This window comes from Ranitomeya imitator, chromosome 3 (assembly GCF_032444005.1).
Source record: "Ranitomeya imitator isolate aRanImi1 chromosome 3, aRanImi1.pri, whole genome shotgun sequence".
NCBI classification, from domain to species: Eukaryota; Metazoa; Chordata; class Amphibia; order Anura; family Dendrobatidae; genus Ranitomeya; species Ranitomeya imitator.
In genome coordinates this window covers 641145079-641169643 of record NC_091284.1, presented here as the reverse complement: position 1 = coordinate 641169643, position 24565 = coordinate 641145079, and positions in this window count along the sequence as shown.

Genomic DNA, 24565 nt, shown 5'->3' with positions numbered 1-24565 from the left:
TCCAAGAATATCACTTGGATCTTTACCAACACAGTTACTGGGATTGTCCACTTAATCACCAATATGTGAACAAGTGCTTGTAGCCAGGGACACTACATTTCACTGACAGCACTTCTGGGCGGTGAACATTGTGGACGCCAAGGCTGAGTCCCACTCTGTCATGGCACATATGCTACCAATGCAAATGACTGATGGCCCTACTTCTATCAGGATCTCCTCCACCTCCTACATCAGTTCCTGCACCTTCTTCTGCTCCTTCTCATCATCCATATCCGACGTGCTATCTCTGTACATAGAACAGCTTGGAAGCATTCAGAGAAGTAGCAACAGGCTCTTTTGAAGCTAATTTGTCTTAGCAGACAATCTGCACACCATGGCACGGCTATTGAATGGAATTACAGACCATACCTAAGGCTCTTGCCACTAAACTTACAACCAGGCATGGTCAGGTATGATAATGGCAGTAACCTGGTGATGGCTGTGAAGCTTGGCAAGCTCACACATGTGCCATGTTTGTCCCATGTGATCAACTTGGTAGTTCAGTGGTTTCTGAAAACCTACCAATATTTGCTATAGCTTCAGGCAATGTATACCACATCAGCAGCCATTTCCACATGTCAGCTACAGCTGCCGCCAATCTGGCAGTAGTGGAGCAGAACATGTAAGTGCCAGTTCAGTGCGACATTCCACATGCTTGAACTCCACACTGCTAGTGATGAGCGAACATGCTTGCCACTATTCGTTACTCACCCGTGTATCGGGGTACTTGGGGTACTCGCCGAGCAACGAGCATTTCCGGGATTATTCGGCGGTAACTGCAGTCTCCACCCAGCAGTTTTGGCAGACTTTAGAGACCCAATCACGGTGCAGGGATTGTCTGCCAGGCCATGAAACACCGCAGCCATCTTTGTTGTGGTCATGCAGTGATTGCCTGGGCCGCACAGCATCATCCCGAGTATAAGAGACCTGGCGCTGCCCTGCTCGCCGCATTCTGTTCCTGTTTCAGGGAGAGTAGGTAGATCTGATGCCAAGATAGGGTCAGAATTATGGTTTTTAGAGTTAGTGTAATTCTACAACTCTTACATCCAAAACTCTTAAGAAACCAAAAGTCCTTTTTAGGGCTAATTCGAGGGTCCCGATATTGCAGCGCTAGGTAGGCAGGGCACAGCATATCCACATCAGTGCAAGGACTGCAGGCACTGTATGTGCATCCATTGGTCCCACTACATCCTTCCCAAAGCTCCCTAACTGCCTGCTGCTGCAGCTTATTACTGTCTGTAAACCTTATTTTTTTTCCCAAAAATTCCCCCCCCCCCAAAAAAAATATACAGTCTGTTCTGTCAGACTGAGGCCTATTGAAAAATCATAGTTTGTCAGTGATGCATAGCATAGTTGTGTGTGCTACTCTTGTGCCCCTTTTTTTTAATGTTTTAAATTCACCGAAAAAGGCCTCATATATCTCTGAGCTCTAAGTTTGGGCATTGGAGGCCGGTGTACTTAGTTTGTGACTGTGTGATACTCAAATTCTATACAGCGCTACTTAGCCCCCAAATTTTTTTTAAAGGCCACAGATTTGCCAGTGTGGTATTTCTGTTACAGCCGTCATATATCTCGGCTCCAAGTTTTGCTATTGGAGGCCGGTGTACTTACTTTATGGCTGTGTGATACTCAAATTCTGTACAGAGCTTTGTAGCCCCCCCAAAAATTTGAAAAGCCACAGATTTGCCAGTGTGGTATTTCTGTTACAGCCATCATATATCTCTGCTCCAAGTTTTGCCATTGGAGGCCGGTGTACTTACTTTGTGGCTGTGTGATATTCAAATTCTATACAGTGCTATTCAGCCTAAAAAAAATTGAAAGGCCACACATTTGCCAGTGTGGTACTTCAGTTACAGCCGTCATATATCTCTGCTCCAAGTTTTGCATCAGAGGATGGTGTACTTACTTTGTGGCTGTGTGATACTCAAATTCTATACAGCGCTATGTAGCCCCCCAAAAAATTTGAAAGACCACAGATTTGCCAGTGTGGTATTTCTGTTACAGTCGTCATATATCTCTACTCCAAGTTTTGCCATTGGAGGCCGGTGTGTTAGGTGTCAAGTTCCCGCCGCTGCACAAGGGGAATCTCAAACCATGTCTGTTGCGGTCTCCCATTCTCCTAAACCCCTAGTGGAACCTGCTCAGCGGAGACATCAGTCCCAGCGTCTGGCTTAGCCTGAGACTGTGGGAATGGTTACTGCTGCCTTTCCAGTCTCTGCCTTTGTAGCCAGTACTGGTCAGCGGCGAGCAGACTTTTCTGGGACTAAGTTCTTCTTTTCACACACTGAGCATGCCCACGGGAGGACCTCTCATTGGAGGTCGGGGGTCACACGCTCAGGCCCTGTAGCAGCTCCTATTGGAAGGTCTTGAAGAGCTGCAACTATTAAAGGTTTGCATGGCCGCATGGCCATGCGCTAGTATCAAATGTGTTTGGCTTATGCCAGTGGACACTATACTACTCTATACATATGAGGTGTTAGGCTGTAGCTTTGGGACTGTACACTCAGGCAGGCAGCTAGCGTCAGTGGGGGCAATTAGCCTTGGCTTAGCATCTGGCTTCTTCATGTGTGCGTTTAGCACAGAAGAGTTCCAGAGCAAGCACAACCCTAGTTAGGGTAATAGTTTTGTGTACAGCGCGACTCTGTGAGGCAACAGAGATCACTTCCAGTTCACACGGGTGAAGCTTAACCCACGTGTGAGCTCAGAGTTTATCCGCCGTTACTTTGCAGCAGATATCTCTGCGCTGTGGACCCCGGGCTGCGAACGCACCTTGTCGCTACCTATCTATACTCGATTCGTTCCGCTAGCCCTAACACTTAATACTATAAAAATATGCATAAAATTATAAAATTCATAACAAAATACATTTATCAATTAACAATTTTTTTCAGTATTAAGGACTAGTGATGAGCAAGTATACTCGTTACTCGAGATTTCTCCAGCACGCTTGGATGTCCTCTGAGTATTTTTTAGTGCTCGGAGATTTAGTTTTCATCGCCGCAGCTGAATGATTTACATCTGTTAGCCATCTTTATTACATGTGGGGATTCCCTAGCAAGCAGGCAACCCCCACATGTAATTATGCTGGCTAGCAGCTGTAAATCATGCAGCTGCGTCAACAAAAACGAAATCTCTGAGCACTTACAAATACACGGAGAGCCCCGAGTGTGCTCATCACTATTAAGGACCTTTTCTACATGTCATGTGACGATTGAAGAGATCACTATTGGAGAATTCCCTCTATATAGAGGGCTGTATTCAGACATTAGTTTGGCTTTGACAAAGATCGCTCTGATCGAAAGGAGTTGCCTCTCTCCATGTTTTTTGGCGTTTGTCTAGGGAGAACATGCACATCATGTGTATATTATAAATTATGCAATAAAGAAGAATTTTTGAAGAAACTGTATACCTTTTCTCATGGCTTCTATGTTTGTCTGCATGAGGTTCCGAGCACCTCCGGTGGTTACTGGTGAGCTGGCTTAATTCCCCCTCTTTTTCTGATTCATGTTTGACTGCTGTGCTTATAATTTGCTCTCCCTCTAATATATATAATTGTTTAGACTGATACTAATATTATTGCCAACGCGAAAAAGAACATTTTTATCTACTTTATATGTTAACATGACTACGGATCTATCCAGGGACAGATCAAAAAAAGCTGCACAGGTTTTTTCTAATCAATCAGATGCAAATGTGGGCATGTCTTATTTAAATGAAAGTCTCAATAAATTAGAAAAACTCATGATACAAGAAACAAAAGTATGGTGGGATCATACTATGCTTAATAATTATGTGGCCAAGGAAATGATTCCAAGAGGCTTGCATATAAAAAAGATCCCTACCACAACATATTCAGCGGAGTTTCCAGATGAATGGAATATTATCCTAAGTAATTGTTCGCTGAATTTAATGAGACTTATTATAAGATATAAAGAAATTAAATTAAAAGTAATTCAACAAGAAATGGACTCAATCAATTCTTCTATGATTGAATTCAAACCGCTTGCACATTTTGACTCTCTGATTGCTAAAATGAATGATAAAATTACGGCATTGGAAGAGGAAATAATGGATCGTAAGAAAAGGAAATTTACCAGAGACTTAAATGACTATTCTACAAACAAGGTCTATGATTGGGGGAATTGGGAAAATGTCAATAGAACTACCAAATCCATATTAGAACAAAGCCATCTTCACATTAAAAGCAGAAACTCCAAGAAAAAGGTAACCAATCCGCATGTGTATTTCACATCATCGGATCCAGATTCCTTAGACAATCATTTAAGTGTCTCAGATATCTCTTTGAATGAAAGCACAATAAGTGCCGCAAAAAAAGTTTGCCGCCTTGCAAAAAACGCAAAGGTGGAGAGGCAGAAAGCATTGCAGTCGATCCGGAAATCACCACTCGCAAGAAGAAATATCAGGCCAAATAAATGGATATACAGATGTATTGAATCTGTTCTCAAGATCTCTGACTTCTGAACAAATTAATATTCTATCTTTGGGTTTAAATTTTGTCCATGACCAAGACTTTGATATATTCACCACTCTTTTGGATATTAACAAGTTTGTACTGAACCTGACAATTAAAAAGCATTTTTTCAATTATCCAAATTCTGGAGAGGAAGCTAATCAACATGTGACTAGACCAAAAGAGAATCCCTATAATGAATTTTCTAATTTGGACTTTAAAGAACAAGTCTCTGTAGTTATTCTACAAGAACTAAGTTTAAATGTACCTTCAGATCAAGAATGTGTTAATCAAGTCCACAATTTCACCACTAAAAATCCATATTTTTATCCCACCCAAAATAAATCAGACTGCATGGACCACTTTCAGGAAGTTGTTGAAAGAGAATTAAAAACCCTCCACAATGATGTTTTTTTTTTAACCAGTGGATTTTTATTAAAGAATTCGAAGAATAACAGTAACAAACAGTCACCATATATGAACCAAGAAACAAATAAAGAAAAACAGTTAGATTAACCAATGGGAATGGGAAAGGAGGGGAAGGGAAGGTATGCAGCTATACAACTTATACAATACAAGATTCATGGTATACAGATAGAGGATTCAGTACCAGAGCAAAGAGTACACAAGAGACCAAAACTCAATGGGCATCAGGGGGGTACATCAACCATATTATAATTAGAGGAGATCCATGGGTCCCACTAGTTCAGAATCTTAGTTTTTTGATTCAGATCATGTGCAAGCATAATCTCATATGCGCAATGTAGATTCAAGCGAGATATTGTCTCAGGTAGAGTAGAGAGAGCCGGAGCCCTCCAATGAGCTGCTATGGGCTGACGGGCAGCTATGAGTGTATTTGTTATGATAGGTCTTAGAGTTGGAGGGAAAGACTCCAAGTCCAAGCCCAGTAAGGCGAGGGAGGGCATTAGGTCCAAGGGAATACCCGTCAGAGAGGAGAGAAGGGATCCCACTTCAATCCAAAACCGGTTCACACCAGGGCAGGACCACCACATATGAGTCTCTGAGCCCGGGACAGTACATCCCTTCCAACAAAGGGGGGAAAGGGAAGATCCCGGGCCACCAAATCTCGCAATCCAAGTCGGAGTTAAATACCAATTGAACATAATTTTTTTCGATTGCTCCAGATGGTTAATGCAACGAGTAAAATGTGAAGCATGACCCGAGGCTGTTTGCCATTGTTCTAGGGATGCTGAGAAAGCAAGTCTGGATTCCCACCTGAGCATATATGGAAGTTTAGTAGTAGATCGTAGTGCGAGAAGGGCCTTATAAATGATAGACACCCCGCGTCGGACCTGACCGGCTTGTCCAAAGAGAGCTTGTAACGAGAGATTGATCTCTGTGAGATTGCATTTTGGGATGGTCACCGTGTTAAGAAAGTGTCGGATACAAAAGTAGGAGAACAGAGATGAGGGAGGGAGGGAAAGTTTAGCTGTAAGGGCATTATAAGGTAGAAGACGACCCCGATCCAATAGGTCGGTGAGTGAAGGAGAGGGTGTGGGTCCGCTGCCCCATGTCGTAAAGGAAATCTCCACCATGAGCATTTCTATAGCTCGGAGGGAAATATGCTTATAAAGGAAAGGGAAATGTGAATTTTTAAATTTATGCCAAATCGCAAGGAGACCCTGGATAGAACAAAGGGTGGTGGGCGGGGGGGAGAGGCGAAGAAGGTTCATTTCCAAAAGAAGTCTGGTCGATTCGCGAGGAGCATAACACGCCTCAATTTGCAGCCATAACGAGGACAGAGATTCCATCCACCAAATCCTCGAAACATCTAAAACAATTGATGAGTGATATGACGCGATGTCAGGTACTCCAAAGCCACCCCTAGTATATGGAAGGGTCAGAGTAAACATGGCGACGCGGTGTGGCTTGTTGCTCCAAATGAATCGACTCACAGTCGATTGGAAGAGGTTTAGGTACTTTTTGGGGAATGGAAGGGGAATGCAACGGAGAAGGTATAGGATCTTAGGGAGGAGCATCATTTTGACAGTTTGCATCCGGGAGATCCAAGATAATTGGTGGGAAGAATATTCCGCACATATCGAATGAATAGTTGAGAGTAAGGAGTCACAGTTAATTCTGATAATGTTTTTTAGCAAGGAGATGTGGATCCCCAAGTAGCGGAAGCCGTCAGGAGCCCAGCTAAAAGGGAATTGTGCGGAAAGCAGTTGCTGAGAGGAGGAGGAGAGGTTGACTGGAAAGATCGAGGATTTGGTAAGGTTGAGTTTGTAAAAAGAAGCGTTAGAAAAGTCGGAGAGAACAGAGACGATAGCTGGTACAGAGATAGAAGGGTTCGTGCAGGTGAGGAGGACATCGTCAGCGTAGAGACTGATTCTATGGTCCACAGGGCCCACAGAGATACCTGAAATATCAGGGTGAGAGCGAATAACAGCCACCAGCGGCTCCATAGCAAGGGCAAAAATGAGGGGGGGGAGGGGGCAGCCCTGGCGCGTCCCATTGGTTATTGGAAAAGTGGAGGAAGAAAAACCACCTGCTTTAACAAAGGCGCAAGGGGACGAGTATAAGGCCATGATGGCTGATTTATTATTACCACAAAAGGCGAATTTATCCAGGACAGCCGCCAGGTACCCCCAGTGTACACGGTCTAAAGCTTTTTCCGCGTCAAGGGACACGAGCACACCGGGGGCACCTCTCCCCTCTAGTATCTCTAGGAGATTTATAACCCTTCTTGTGGCATCTCTTGCCTGACGGTCAGGGATGAATCCCACCTGGTCCAAAGCGATCAAAGACGGGAGCACAGTCTTGAGACGGTCCGCCAGTAGTTTAGAATAAATTTTCAATTACACAGTTAAGCAAAGCAATCGGGCGATAGCTGCTCGGGTCTGTGGGGGGTTTTCCTGGTTTCGGAATTGTGGAGATAGACGCTCTTAGTCGCTCAGGCTTGATACATTCCTCACGTTGCCAGAACTGAAAAAGAGATAATAGGTAAGGAGCAAGAAGGGAAGAGAAGGAGGAATAGTTCTGATAGGGGAATCCGTCTGGACCAGGGGCGGAACGTTTTTTGGAGGAGCGAATGACTTCTAGAATTTCAGGGAGGCTAAAAGGCTTATTTAGATAATCTAATTGGTCTGAGGACAAAGAAGGTAACTTGGCTCTCGCGAAGAAAGTAGAAATAACGTCAGGCGATGGTTGAGGCGTAGAGGAGGAGGTAGTCAAATTATAGAGATCGTTATAATAAGTGCGAACTTGTTCAGCGATTAGAATAGGGTTACGAATTGTTTCTCTATGGGGGGGAAATGATGATGTGAGAGATTCTGGATTGAATCTCAGTTTTTTTAATTCTACGAGCAAGGAGGGCACCGGCCCTGTCCCCCATACCATAGTAGATAGATTTGTTTTTTTTCAATTGGAACTCAACTCGAGAGAGAAGGAAAGTGCGTAGTTGGTTCCGGCTTTTCAACAAGTCATAAAGGGTCGTAGGATCTGGGGAGGACAAATGGGAAAGTTCAAGCGCTTTAATCCTGGTCAGGAGGGAATCCAGAGTTATATTATACTGTCTTTTGGTGTGGACTGCCAATTTGAGAAAATGACCTCGCATTACAGCTTTGTGCGAAAACCATAACACATCTGGAGCAATGTCATCAACATTATTAAAGTGAAAAAATTCCTTCAGGTGGGTAGTAAGGGCGTTATGGTTAGTTGGAGATGTCAGGAGGTGTTCATTTTCCAGGAAGTCAGGGGGGAACGGGGAGTGGAGTCAGAGAAAGTTAAAGTAATAGGGGCATGGTCTAACCAGGAGATGGAGTCAATACCGGCCGTCTCACACAAGGGAAGAAGGGAGTCGTTAACTAGAAAATAGTCTATATGGCTAAAGGATTTATGTCTCGGGGAGAAGAAGGTGTAGTCTCGTTCATTGCTGTGAAGGTACCGCCAAATGTCATGTAAATGAAAGGAGGAGGTAATAGGGGAGCGGTCAGATCTAAAAGTCAGGGGGACAAGCAGTCGAGAGATTTATTTAAGGGGGCATTAAGGTCACCCGCAATCAGTTTGTGTCCCAACATAGAAGGGGCAAGGTCATCCAAAAGGGAGTTAAGAAATGCAGATTGTTTTGAGTTAGGGGCGTATATCGTTAACAAGGAGTACAGTACATCATTTAAGTGACAGGTCAGGAGCAAATATCTTCCCTCGGGATCAGAGACGACCTTACCCAGTTCAAATGACAGGTTGGCGCCAATGAAAATCGCCACACCAGCTTTTTTATCCTGAGCGTTGGAAAAGAAACGCTGAGGATAAAAGCGGGAGTTTACGCGGTAGTTATCAGCCTCCAAAAGATGAGTCTCCTGTAAAAAGACAACGTCCGCACGTGATTTTTTTAGTTGGCCATACAGGAGTGATCGTTTTTGAGGAGAATTGAGGCCATTCACGTTCAGGGCTAGTATAGAGATAGGCATGGTACTAATCGAGAGTGGTCACTAGCTTATATGTCAGAACAATAACGAGAGAGGAGGGTAAGCTGCATAAAGGGGAGGGTGTCATGATCCCAATGGCAGGGGATCACAAAAGGACAAGCACAAAAAACAAAACAAGCTCTAGGGTGATGGAAACTGAGCTGACCGCGATCCTGAACCTCAACACACAACTAGCTGTAGCCGGGGAACGTGCCTACGATGATTCTAGACGTCTCGCGCCAGCCGAAGAACTAACTTTCCCTATTAGAAGAAACACAGACCTCTCTTGCCTCCAGAGAAACACCCCACAGAAATAGCAGCCCCCCACATGTAATGACGGTGAAATGAGAGGAAAGCACATACGTAGTTATGAAAACAGATTCAGCAAAATGAGGCCTGCTAAAGCTAGATAGCAGAGGATACAAAAGTGAACTGCGCGGTCAGCGAAAAACCCTACAAAAAACCATCCTGAAATTACTTGAACTCATGTTCCAACTCATGGAACATGAGGAGTAATATCAGCCCACTAGAGCAACCAGCAAAAAGGAATCACATATCTGCAAGCTGGACTAAGACAAAAATTAAGCAAAACGTGGAACAGGAAAATCAAAAACTTAGCTTGTCCTGAAGAATACAGAAGCGGGAAGCAGAGGTAACAAGACACACTGATTACATTGATAGCCGGCGAGGAAATGACAAGAAAGCCAGGTTAAATAGGAAACTCCTATATCCTGATAGAACAGGTGGACACCAGAGACCGCAAAGAACACAAGTCACCCAGTACCATCTGTAACCACCAGAGGGAGCCCAAAAACAGAATCCACAACAGTACCCCCCCCCTTGAGGAGGGGTCACCAAACCCTCACGAGAACCACCAGGGCGACCAGGATGAGCCCTATGAAATGCACGGACCAAATCAGCAGCATGAACATCAGAGGCAACCACCCGAGAATTATCCTCCTGACCATAACCCTTCCACTTGACCAAATATTGGAGTTTCCGTCTGGAAACACGAGAATCCAAGATCTTCTCCACAACATACTCCAATTCACCCTCCACCAGCACCGGAGCAGGAGGCTCAAGCGAAGGAACAACAGGTACCTCATACTTCCGCAACAACGACCGATGGAACACATTATGAATAGCAAACGATGCTGGGAGATCCAAACGAAACGACACAGGATTAAGAATTTCCAAGATCCTATAGGGACCGATGAACCGAGGCTTGAACTTAGGAGAAGAGACCTTCATAGGAACAAAACGAGAAGACAACCACACCAAGTCCCCAACACGAAGTCGAGGACCCATGCGGCGACGGCGATTAGCAAACTGCTGAGCCCTCTCCTGGGACAACTTCAAATTGTCCACCACATGACTCCAAATCTGATGCAACCTATCCACCACCATGTCCACTCCAGGACAATCAGAAGGCTCCACCTGACCAGAGGAAAAACGAGGATGAAACCCCGAATTACAAAAGAAAGGAGAAACCAAGGTAGCAGAACTAGCCTGATTATTAAGGGCAAATTCGGCAAGCGGCAAAAAGGTAACCCAGTCATCTTGATCAGCAGAAACAAAACACCTTAAATAAGTTTCCAAGGTCTGATTAGTTCGTTCCGTCTGGCCATTCGTCTGAGGATGGAATGCAGACGAAAAGGACAAATCAATGCCCATCTTAGCACAGAACGTCCGCCAAAATCTAGACACAAACTGGGATCCCCTGTCAGAAACGATGTTCTCCGGAATCCCATGCAAACGAACCACGTTCTGAAAAAACAGAGGGACCAACTCAGAGGAGGAAGGCAACTTAGGCAAGGGTACCAGATGAACCATCTTAGAAAAGCGGTCACACACAACCCAGATGACGGACATTTTTTGAGAGACAGGGAGATCCGAAATAAAGTCCATGGAAATGTGCGTCCAAGGCCTCTTCGGAATAGGCAATGGTGACAACAATCCACTGGCCCGAGAACAGCAAGGCTTAGCCCGAGCGCAAACTTCACAAGACTGCACAAAAGAACGCACATCCCTCGACAAGGAAGGCCACCAAAAAGACCTGGCCACCAAGTCTCTAGTACCAAATATTCCAGGATGACCTGCCAACGCAGAAGAATGGACCTCGGAGATGACTCTACTGGTCCAATTATCCGGAACAAACAGTCTTTCAGGCGGACAACTATCAGGTTTATCCACCTGAAACTCCTGCAAAGCATGTCGCAAGTCTGGGGAGACAGCCGACAAAATCACCCCATCCCTAAGCATACCAGTGGGCTCAGAATTTCCAGGGGAGTCAGGCACAAAACTCCTAGAAAGAGCATCCGCCTTCACATTCTTTGAACCTGGCAGGTATGAAACCACAGAATCGAAATGGGAGAAAAACAGTGACCAACGAGCCTGTCTAGGATTCAGACGCTTGGCAGACTCAAGGTAAATCAGATTTTTGTGATCAGTCAAAACCACCACACGATGTCTAGCACCCTCAAGCCAATGACGCCACTCCTCAAATGCCCACTTCATGGCCAAAAGCTCCCGATTACCAACATCATAATTCCGCTCAGTGGGCGAAAACTTTCTAGAAAAGAACGCACATGGCTTCATCACTGAGCAATCGGAGCTTCTCTGTGACAAAACCGCCCCCGCTCCAATCTCGGAAGCATCAACCTCAACCTGAAAAGGAAGCAAAACATCTGGCTGACGCAACACAGGAGCAGAAGAAAACCGGCGCTTAAGTTCCTGAAAGGCCTCCACAGCCACAGGAGACCAATCAGCAACATCAGCACCCTTCTTAGTCAAATCCGAAATCCGTCAAAGGCTTAACAACACTAGAAAAATTAGTTATAAAACGACGATAAAAATTAGCAAAGCCCAAGAACTTCTGTAGACTCTTAAGAGATGTAGGCTGCGTCCAGTCACAAATAGCCTGAACCTTGACGGGATCCATCTCAATAGCAGAAGGGGAAAAAATATACCCCAAAAAAGAAATCTTCTGGACTCCAAAGAGACACTTTGAACCTTTTACAAACAAAGAATTGGCCCGCAGGACCTGAAACACCTTCCTGACCTGCTGAACATGGGACTCCCAGTCATCCGAAAAAACCAAAACATCATCCAAATACACAATCATAAATTTATCCAGATATTCACGGAAAATATCGTGCATAAAGGACTGGAAGACAGAAGGAGCATTAGAAAGTCCAAAAGGCATCACCAAATACTCAAAATGGCCCTCAGGCGTATTAAATGCGGTTTTCCATTCATCACCCTGCTTTATCCGCACAAGATTATACGCACCCCGAAGATCAATCTTAGTGAACCATTTAGCCCCCTTAATGCGAGCGAACAAATCAGTCAACAATGGCAAAGGATACTGATATTTAACTGTAATCTTATTCAAAAGACGGTAATCTATACAAGGCCTCAAGGAACCATCTTTTTTGGCCACAAAAAAAAAACCTGCTCCCAAAGGGGACGAAGATGGACGGATATGTCCCTTTTCCAAGGACTCCTTAACATAATCCCGCATAGCAGTATGCTCTGGCACTGACAGATTGAACAAACGACCTTTAGGAAATTTACTGCCAGGAATCAAATCTATAGCACAATCGCAATCCCTGTGAGGAGGAAGCGAATTGAGCTTAGGCTCCTCAAAAACATCCCGATAATCAGACAAAAATACCGGAACCTCAGAAGGAGTAGATGAAGCGATAGAAATCGGAGGTGCATCATCATGAACCCCCTGACATCCCCAGCTTAACACAGACATCGTTTTCCAGTCCAAGACTGGGTTATGAGTTTGTAACCATGGCAGACCAAGCACTAAGACATCATGTAAATTATACAGTACCAGGAAGCGAATCACCTCCTGATGAACGGGAGTCATACGCATGGTCACTTGTGTCCAGTACTGAGGTTTATTCATAGCCAAAGGTGTAGAGTCAATTCCTTTCAAAGGAATAGGGACTTCCAGAGGCTCCAGACTAAACCCACAGCGCCTGAATCCACATAGGCATCGACGGAAATGGCTGATAATGAACAAATCAGAGTCACAGTCAGAATGAACTTAGACTGTAAAGTACTAATGGCAACAGACTTATCAACCTTTTTTGTGCGTTTAGAGCATGCTGATATAACATGAGCTGAATCACCACAATAAAAACACAACCCATTTTTCCGCCTATAGTTTTGCCGTTCACTTCTGGACTGAATTCTATCACATTGCATTGTCTCAGGTGCCTGTTCAGAAGACACCGCCAAATGGTGCACAGGTTTGCGCTCCCGTAAACGCCGATCAATCTGAATAGCCATAGTCATAGACTCATTCAGACCTGTAGGCGCAGGGAACCCCACCATGACATCTTTAATGGCCTCAGAAAGGCCATCTCTGAATCTTGCAGCCAGGGCGCACTCATTCCACTGAGTAAGCACCGACCATTTCCGAAATTTCTGACAATATATTTCTGCTTCATCTTGCCCCTGAGAGAGAGCCAATAAAGCTTTTTCAGCCTGAATCTCTAGGTTAGGTTCCTCATAGAGCAAACCCAATGCCAGAAAAAACGCATCCACATTGAGCAACGCAGGATCCCCTGGTGCCAATGCAAATGCCCAATTCTGAGGGTCACCCCGCAGGAAAGATATAACAATCTTGACTTGCTGAGCAGGGTCTCCAGAAGAGCGAGATTTCAAAGAAAGAAACAACTTGCAATTGTTCCTAAAATTCAGAAAACTAGATCTATCTCCAGAAAAAAACTCTGGGATAGGAATTCTAGGTTCAGACATAGGAGCATGTACAACAAAATCTTGTATATTTTGAACCTTAGCAGCAAGATTATTCAGGCTGGAAGCCAAACTCTGGACGTCCATGATAAACAGCTGAGGTCAGAGCCATTCAAGGATTAAGAGGAGGTAAGACGCAGCCAGGCTGCAATTAAGGCTATGCAGCAAACTCTGAGGGGACAAAAAAATAAAAAATAAAAATCTTCCTCAGACTACTTTTCCTCCTACTTCAGCCAATACGATTACCACTTTCTGGCCGGCTATACTGTCATGATCCCAATGGCAGGGGATCACAAAAGGACAAGCACAAAAAACAAAACAAGCTCTAGGGTGATGGAAACTGAGCTGACCGCGATCCTGAACCTCAACATACAACTACATGTAGCCGGGGAACGTGCCTACAATGATTTTAGACGTCTCGCGCCAGCCGAAGAACTAACTTTCCCTATTAGAAGAAACACAGACCTCTCTTGCCTCCAGAGAAACACCCCACAGAAATAGCAGCCCCCCACATGTAATGACGGTGAAATGAGATGAAAGCACATACGTAGTTATGAAAACAGATTCATCAAAATGAGGCCCGCTAAAGCTAGATAGCAGAGGATACAAAAGTGAACTGCGCGGTCAGCGAAAAACCCTACAAAAAACCATCCTGAAATTACTTGAACTCATGTTCCAACTCATGGAACATGAGGAGTAATATCAGCCCACTAGAGCAACCAGCAAAAAGGAATCACATATCTGCAAGCTGGACTAAGACAAAAATTAAGCAAAACGTGGAACAGGAAAATCAAAAACTTAGCTTGTCCTGAAGAATACAGAAGCGGGAAGCAGAGGTAACAAGACACACTGATTACATTGATAGCCGGCGAGGAAATGACAAGAAAGCCAGGTTAAATAGGAAACTCCCATATCCTGATAGAACAGGTGGACACCAGAGACCGCAAAGAACACAAGTCACCCAGTACCATCTGTAACCACCAGAGGGAGCCCAAAAACAGAATCCACAACAGGAGGGTAATGGGGTGGAGGGGAGAAAGGGGCAACATACAATAGAAACATTAAGTCTCAACAGTCTATATAACATTTCAAACGCCGATGCGCCACAACAAAAAAAAATAATAAAAAAAAAACAAACAAAGCATCAGTAACAGAAAAGGAAGTGCGGAACCTCGGCGTCTAACAAAGAGAAGGTCGGCGGTATTCAACAGTTTACCAGCAATAGTTAAGTAGAACAAAATTTAAAAAAAAAGAAGAAAATCAAAAAATCCTGAGCGAGCAAAAATCGCTCGGCGGGGCCACATTCCCAGGTGCAATTGTTAAGGAAGTAAGGGAGGAAAAGTAGGGAAAGAGGAATAGGGAGACAAAGGGAAGAAAAGGGAAAGAAACAATAATACAACCTGGGAAGCGCGAAAAAAGACCAGGAAGGCGGTCCCCTGAGCACATTATCCAGCAAAAATGAATACCAGATCCGCAAATATTAGGTCAGGCGATTCTCCATTCTGGGTCAATCCTTTTTCCACGAAGTCCCCTCTTATCGAGGGAGTCCTGTCTGGAATGCTGGGTTGTTGCAGAGGGAGACGGCGGGAGAAAGTTCCAGTTTTTCAAGAGATGCGCTGCCTGAGCTGGAGTAAGGCAGACATGGGTGGTGTCATCTCTACGAATGATGAGACGAGTAGGATGTCCCCATCTGTATGCCACTCCTTTTTCACGTAGCAGCGCCGTGTAGGGCTTGAACGTGCGACGCTGGGCCAAGGTACCTGTTGACAGGTCCGGGTACACCTCAAGTTTCGCAAAGCGCTCAGAGAGAGCAGGGATTGTTCTTAAAGCTTTCAAAATGTCCTCCTTAGTTTCAAAGAAGTGCACTCTCGCGAGTACATCTCGGGGGAGATCCGAGCGGACGCCGGAGGGTTTCTGCACCCTGTGGATGTGGTCTATTTTTAGGTCTCTGGGCTCTGCATCTGGTAGAACCTCCAGCATGAAATCCTGAAGAAATGTTTTCAGCTCCGCGGAAGGGATCGACTCTGGGACGCCTCTGAGGCAGACGTTGTTCCATCTATGTCTATCCTCCAGGTCATAGCTCTTAACCTGTAACGCCTCAACCGTCAGCTGGAGTTGTTCGTGCTCATCCAGGAGGGTTTTGTGAGATTGTATGAGTTCAGACATTTTGGACTCAAGTAGTCCGTGCGGTTGCCTACGTCCACAACCTCCCCCCTGAGATCCGCCACCATGGTCTTCATATCATCATGAATGGAGGCTCTGAGCTCCTATAATAGTCCTTTCATCAAGGTGAGGGTGACCGGAGTGTCCAGAGAGAGGGGAACAGAAGCGGTGTCTTGTGCTTGGGAGTCTCGGCGCGAAGCACGGGCTGCACGGGGAGAAGGAGGCGCCATGTTGGAGAGAGGTGCCGCGTCAGGGTGGCCTGGAGGGAAGTAATCTGAAACCCGTTTAGGGAGCGCAGATTGCAGGTGTTTTACCTTTCCCATCGGCTGAGGGTCGGTAAATATGTATCTGCGTGGTCTGGATGCTTTAAAAGACGCTTTAGTGCCCTGGGGAACGGGAGCTCCTGGATCAAGCAGCCTCTACCAAGAGCAGTCAGGCCACGACCTCCACAATTATGTTAAGTCTAGCAAAGGAGTCCATAGAAATTTTTCTAAAAAACAATATCAAGCGGTAAATGAGTTAAAAGACATGTCAGATCTAGTTATAAAAATGTCGGACAAAGGTGGAGTGGTGGTGGTACTAAATTCAACAGATTATCATATAAAAATGATGGAATTATTGTCTGATCATAACACATATGAGAAATTAAAACACAATCCATCACATGAATTTAAGGAGAAAAGTGAAATGATTATAAAAGAAGGGTTATGTCTGGGAGTTCTGACCAAAAAACAAGCAGAATTCCTAGAAATTAGTAACCCAGTTCTCCTCATTATATATAGAGTCCTTAAAATTGACAAAACAGATGGTATCCCTCCCATGCGACCAATAGTATCAGGGATCGGTTCAGTTAATGTACATTTATGTCAGGTCAGTGGGTCGACTCATTGTTACCACCCCTTGTTCAAAGAACCCCAAGACACGTTAGGGATTCCAAAGAAGTTCTTAGAACACTTGCGGAAAATATCTGGCTACCAAATTATTCTTGGCTCTGCTGTGATGTGGCATCTTTATATAGGTGTATCCCCCATGAATTGGCAAGACAAGCCCTATATTTTCATCTCACAAAATTTAGCAATTATTCTGTAGATTTGATTGATTATACATTACTAGTGGTGCGTTTTCTTTTGACACACAATTTTTTTCATTTAAAGGTGATTATTATCTACAAAAAAACAGGTGTGGCGATGGGTTCTAAATTCTCACCTTCCTTTGCCAACCTAGTTATGGCTTATTGGGAATTGGAGTGTGTATGTTCTTCAACAAATCAATTTTTGGAACAGGTGGTATGGTATGGTAGATACATCGATGATACCCTCATTATATGGGGGGAGATGTGTTTTGCCATACCAGAATTTAGAGATTACCCTAATTGAAATAAATATAATATCAAATTTACATACAGATATGATCAAAAAAAATGTGCTTTTTGATTTGGAGCTGATAGATTATATAAATCGAGTTATTTAAACCAAAACATATCACAAACCACTAAGTGGGAATACAATCTTGCATGCTAATAGCAGTCACGGCAAACATACTATTAAATCTATTCCTGTGGGGGGATTCACAAGAATTAAACACAATTGTAGCTTAAGCAGTGATTTAATAGGAGAATTTGAACACGTGTCCAAAAAATTAAAACATCGGAAATATCCCCAACGGACAATTAATAGAGCAAAAAACATTGTTCACCAGAAAATTTGGAATTAATTAATTATGTCTCAAACAAACATCAATACGGATATATGTAAAAAACCTTATATTTGTTTTCAATACAGCCCGCATTTTACCAAAATTAAATGAATTATAGTGAAATACTTACCCATTTTACACGAGGATGAAAAACTAACGAAAATTTTAAATTCAGGTGTCTTGAAGAGCACCAACAATCCGTAATAAAATCGCATCTAGTATGTTTTTTTCTGAAAATAGGAGACATAAAAAAACTTGGCTTAATTGTGTTGGATTTCTTAAATGTGGGACTAATAATTTTAAGACCTGCAAACATGCTTTTATTGCAAAAGTTTTTCATAACATGGACAGCTCAGCAAACTTTAATATTAAACAATATATAATACTGTAATTCTACTAATGTAGTCTATAAGATAGACTGCAGAGCTTGCAACATGTCTTATGTGGGATGTACGTCCAGAAAACTAAAAACACGCATTAGAGAACATCTGTATGACATTACCAACACTAATAACTCAGATCGGAATGTGTCAGCAGATTCCAGACCCTTTATAACGCACCATGTCCGAAGTACGACATATTTCCAAGTGCAGGGAATTGAACATGTCAGCATGCTGCCTAGAGGAGGAGATAAAAGACGGTGTCTCTTCACACGAGAGGCTTTTTGGATACACCATCTGAATACTAGATTCCTTGGAGGTCTAAATAAATGCAATGAATTAATGTTGCACTATTGTTAACTGATAAATGTATTTTGTTATGTATTTTATAAATGTATGTATGTTTTTAATAGTATTAAGGACCATTTCAACATGTCATGTGACGATTACCGATATCACTATTTGAGAATTCCCTCTCTATAGAGGGCTACAGTATATGCAGTCATTAGTATGCCTTTGACAAAAATCGCTCTGATCGAAACGCGTTGCTTCTGTCTGTGTTTTGGCGTTTGTCCAGGGAGAGCATGCACACCATGTGTATATTTTCAATTATGCAATAAAGAAGAATTTTAAGGAGCTGCAACCGTATACCTTTTCTCATGGCTTCTACGTTTGTCTGCACGAGGTTCCGATCACCTGCGGTGGTTACTGGTGAGCTGGCTTAATTCCCCTGTTTTTCTGGTTTAGTCAGTAACTGACTCAGCATGATGGTGGCCACATAGATGCTTTACTCCAGCTAAATGCTCAAGGGGAACAGTGACATTTATAGACGTGATTAATACATTTCTGGTCAATTTATACTCTCATTCAAATGGCTCTCCATTGAAATTTTATAAATGTGATATCTAGGAGGAATGTACAAAAATAAAAGTTTCACTTTATTTACATTGAATTGTATTTTCTGCATTATGCACTTTCATTATCTGTTTATATATATATAGGTTTGTATTTGGTTAGCACAGCAGCCTTGCAGCGCTGGAGTCCTGGGTTCAAACCCCACCAAGGACAACATCTGCAAAGAGTTTGTATGTTCTCTCCGTGTTTGTGTGGGTTTCCTCCGGGTACTCCGGTTTCCTTCCATATTCCAAAGACATACTGATAGGGAATTTAGATTGTGAGCCCCATCGGGGACAGTGATGATAATGTGTGCAACCTGTAAAGCGCTGTGGAAAATGTTAGCGCTATATAAAAATAAAGATTATTATTATTATTATTATATTGGATAACTTTGTATAATTCCCTCTAATCAGAGAATTCTGACTAACTTTTCACCATGAGTGTTCTCTACTGGCATGCAAATAATATTCAGGAGTTACAGTTCTTCATTACTTATTCTGCACCATTTTCTACTTTTTTATCTTGCATTTACTGCTTTCAAAATCATCAAAAATTGAGTTTTATTATGATACAGTTGCACTTCTATTATTACCAAAGGGTAATTTGGTACCTGGGTAATTGTGTTAAATATTCTGAAATGATAGATTTGCCTCCAATAGGTTTAATATATACAGAAAGGACCAAGTTTATGGAATAATTCCTAATTGTTTGCTGTTGTTTGAACGCTCTGTCTGCAACAAACTGTCGCATATCCATGACCTCTATATCACAAGCAAACTCTCCTTCCTTGGAATCACTGAATCCTGGCTCACCCCCTCTGACTCAGGCTCTCCAACTGCACTTTCTTATGGCGGATTCCATCTCACTCACACCTCTCGCCCCAGCAGCAAACTTGGTGGAGGAGTTGGCTTGCTCCTGTCTGATACCTGCTCCTTTGCCCCAGTTCCACTACCATCCTCTGCTATTCTTCCCTCGTTTGAGATACACGCTGTACGCATCTACTCCCCCTCAAACCTCCAGCTGGCCATCATCTACTGCCCACCAGAGCTAGCCATCTCCACCTTTCTTGACCACTTCACCACCTGGATACTTCATTTCCTTTCTGCTAACATCGCCACTATCATCATGGGTGACTTCAATATCCCCATTGACACTTCCACCTCATCTGCCTCTAAACTTTTATCACTGCCTCCTTTGGCCTCACTCAGTGGTCCTCTACGGCCACTCACAAAGATGGCCACACGCTGGACATTATCTTCACCCGCCTCTTTTCCCTTACTAATCTCACTAACTCAAACCTCCCCCTGTCTGACCACAACCTACTGATATTTTCTTTCCCCTGCTCTCCTAGTGTGCAACCCCCACTCCACAAATTCACCCACTCTCGCAGAAATCTCAAACAGCACAATTTACACTAACTCTATGAGTCCCTTTTCCTTCTTACAGACATAGCTTCCATACATGACACAAATGCTGAGATGAGCTTCCGGGGTTGCTGAGCGGAGATGGAAGAGATCCCATTCTGCTGAGCACTATATTGCATACAAGCAGTCCCTCACCAGCTTCAAGTCCTCACTCACTGCGGCAAAACAAACTTACTTCTCATCTCTCATATCCTCCCTGTCTCACAAACCTAAACAGCTTTTCAACACTTTCAATTCTCTACTCTGTCACCCAGCACCACCTCCCTCTCCTCTCATTTCTTCTGAAGACTTTGCCTCTTTCTTTAAGCAGAAGATTGATATAATCAGAGAAAGCTTTGGCCCACAGCCCTCAATGCCCCTCCTCTTAACTGCTCAGCCCTATTGTTCTAAAACTAGCTTCTCCGCCATGACAGATCAGCTCTTCACAATCTTCAAGATCACATCTAACCACTTGCACGTTTGACCCACTCCCATCCCACCTCATTCCTAACCTCGCCACAGTCTTCATCCAAAACTTAACACATCTTGTCAACCTTTCAGCCTCTCCTCCTACTCTCTCTTTGACCGGTTACAATCTGGCTTCCGACCACATCACTCAACTGAAATTGCCCTAACTAAAGTCACCAATGACCTACTAACCGCCAAAAGCAAGCGACACTACTCTGTCCTCCTCCTCCTGGACCTGTCTTCTGCATTTCACACTGTGGACCATTTCCTCTTGCTACAGATTATGTCATTTCTTGGCATTACAGATTTGGCCCTATTCTGGATCTCATCATATCTAACAGACCAGACATTCAGAGTCTCCCTTTCCCACACCCCCTCCTCATCTTGCCCCTGTCAGTTCTAGGACCCCTGCTCTTCACCATCTACACTTTTAGCCTGTGACAGCTCATAGAATCCCACGGTCTGTAGTATCATCTCTAGGTCGTTGCCATGCAGATCTACCTATCTGGACCTGACATCACCTCTTTACTGACAAAAATCCCACAATGTCTGTCCGCTATTTCATCTTTCTTTTCTACTCGCTTTCTGAAGCTTAAAATGGACAAAACAGAATTTATCATCTTTCCCCCATCTCACTCTACCCTTCCACCAGACCTATTCATCAATGTCAATGACTGCTCACTTTCCCCAGTCCCGCATGCTTGGTGCCTCGGGATGATTCTCCACTCTGCCCTCTCTTTCAAGCCAGATATCCAAGCCCTTTCCTCCTCCTGCCGACTCCAACTCAAAAACATTTCCCAGATCCGTACATTCCTTGACCAAGAAACTGCAAAAACGCTTGTGCACGCTCTCATCATCTCCCGCCTTGACTATTGCAACCTCCTGCTCTATGGCCTCCCCTCTAGCAATCATGCACTACTCCAATCTATCCTAAGCTCTGCTTCCCGACTAATCCACCTGTCTCCCCATTATTCCTCAGCCTCTCCCCTCTAGCAAGCCCTTCACTGGCTTCCTATTGCCCAGAGGCTCCAGTTCAAAACCCTAACTATGACATACAAAGCCGTCCACAACCTGTCTCCTCCAAACATATGTGATATGGTACTTACATGCAACCTTTGATCCTCTCAAGATCTCCTTCTCTACTCCCCTCTTATCTCTTCTTCCCACAACTACATGCAAGACTTCTCCTGTGCTTCCCACATACTCTGGAACTCTCTACCACAACACATCAGACTTTTGCCTACCATGGAAACTTTCAAAAGGAACCTGAAGACCCACCTCTTCTGACAATCCTACAACCTGCAGTGATCCTCATTCTGCTGAACCGCCACACGACCAGCTCTACCCTTCCCTAGTGTATCGTCACCCATCCCCTGTTGACTGTGAGCCCTAGCTGTCAGGGTCCTCTCTCCTTCTGTGCTCGTGTGTGCATTGTATTGCTCATATTGATTGTACTTGTCTATGTATGCCCCTTTTTTACATGAAAAGTGCCATGGAATAAATGGCGCTATAAAAATGAATAATAATAATCACACTATGGATTTTTAGACAAGAGAAAACTGGTTTAAGCCAAAGCTACTGACATGTTCAGGAAAGGTGCAGAATCAAGTTCAGGTAACATCACTATTTCTAGTCAAGAGACTCTAAAAAATACAAAAATGCACTACATAAGGAAAACTAAATTTTGATGGCCTCAAACGTCACTATTTGGCTGAAAAAAATTGTACCAAGAGGCTTGAGGATACAGCTCTATCCATTCTTTAACTTGGAAGATGATATGTTAATAAAAAGATGGATCAAGGCAGAAAATACTTACTCCCTTGAATGCATCCATATTATCATTGAAAAACATAGCTCATCCTTTAAAAAAATTGAAACTAGACTGTTGGGTTTACAAAAAAGTCTACGACAGGAGATGACCACTGAAATTTTTCAAGACACTATCAACAATCTTGAAATGGATTTGGAGAAGAGGGATAAGACAATGAATTTGATAAACTGAAAAAGTATGAGCATGATGTATCCTATTTTGAAATATTCCACTGGCAAATAAGAAAACCATCTATTAAAAGAAGCTTTTCATGAAGTTTTTCTATGCAATCTATATCGTACATGAGTGATAATGGGAGTTTCAGTTTGGAACCTAACAAGGTCCCAGGACTAGATAGTTTGGAAGGAGAAATCCACAATATGCATCCCATAATAAGAGTTACCAAGAAGTCTCCTTAAAGGTTAGTAGCTTATTATTACACATACTGACACAAATATCTCTATTACAAAAAGTTTTAACATTCTCCCTCTCATCTCGTTTAAACTCAGTCATGATAATCAAGGATCTGCACTTATTCTCAAGAAAACTATTACAAAACGGATTAAAATGAGGCCTTCTCTACAAAGAAAGAATAGGACTCTCTCAGGACACTTGAATCACTGTTGGAGGAAAACTCATCAGATGTGAGTGCTCTTCCACATCACCTATTCAATAAATCAAAAAATTTCTCTTCTTTCACGTTGGGGCCAGCCATTGATGTTTTTACCAAAATGGTCACTATTGATATAGAAGCAATGAGATGCAAACCTAATTATAATTCCTATCTCAATATCGATAAACAAAAAGCATCAAAAGAGCTCCAAAAATTGGATGAAATCGTCTTTAAAAATGGCTGGTAAAGGTGGAAATATAGTGATTAGTCCTAATCAAATGTATGAAGCCCAGGCCGTAAAACTATTAAAAGATTCCAACTGTTATGAACAGCAGACATTCAACCCCACGACCAAATCCTACAATTACCGTATATACTCAAGTATAAACCGACCCGAGTATAAGCTGACCCCCCTAATTTTGACACAAAAAACAGGGAAAACTTATTGACTCGAGTATAAGCCTAGGGTGGAAAATGCAGCAACTACCGGTTACTGTCAAAAATAAAAATAGATACCAATAAAAGTAAAATTAATTGAGACATCAGTAGGTTAAGTGTTTTTGAATATCCATATTGAATCAGGAGCCCCATATAATGCTCCATACAGTTCATGATGGGCCCATAAGATGCTCTATATAAAAATGTGCCACTTATAATGCTCCATACAGTTCATTATTGCCCCATAGATGCTCCATATAAAGCTGTGCCCCATATACAATGCTCTGCACCATTCATTATTGCCCCATAGCTGTGCCATATAGTGCTCTGCACCGTTCATTATTGCCCCATAGCTGTGCCATATAGTGCTCTGCACCATTCATTATTGCCCCATAGCTGTGCCATATAGTGCTCTGCACCGTTCATTATTGCCCCATAGCTCTGCCATATAGTGCTCTGCACCGTTCATTATTGCCCCATAGGTGTGCCATATAGTGCTCTGCACTGTTCATTTTTGTCCCATAGCTGTGCCATATAGTGCTCTGCACCGTTCATTTTTGCCCCATAGCTGTGCCATATAGTGCTCTGCACCGTTCATTTTTGCCCCATAGCTGTGCCATATAGTGCTCTGCAGCGTTCATTATTGCCCCACAGCTGTGCCATATAGTGCTCTGCACCGTTCATTTTTGCCCCATAGCTGTGCCATATAGTGCTCTGCACCGTTCATTTTGTCCCATAGCTGTGCCATATAGTGCTCTGCACCATTCATTATTGCCCCATAGCTGTGCCATATAGTGCTCTGCACCATTCATTATTGCCCCATAGCTGTGCCATATAGTGCTCTGCACCATTCATTATTGCCCCATAGCTGTGCCATATAGTGCTCTGCATCGTTCATTTTTGTCCCATAGCTGTGCCATATAGTGCTCTGCACCGTTCATTATTGCCCCATAGCTAGTGTTGAGCGATACCTTCCGATATCGGA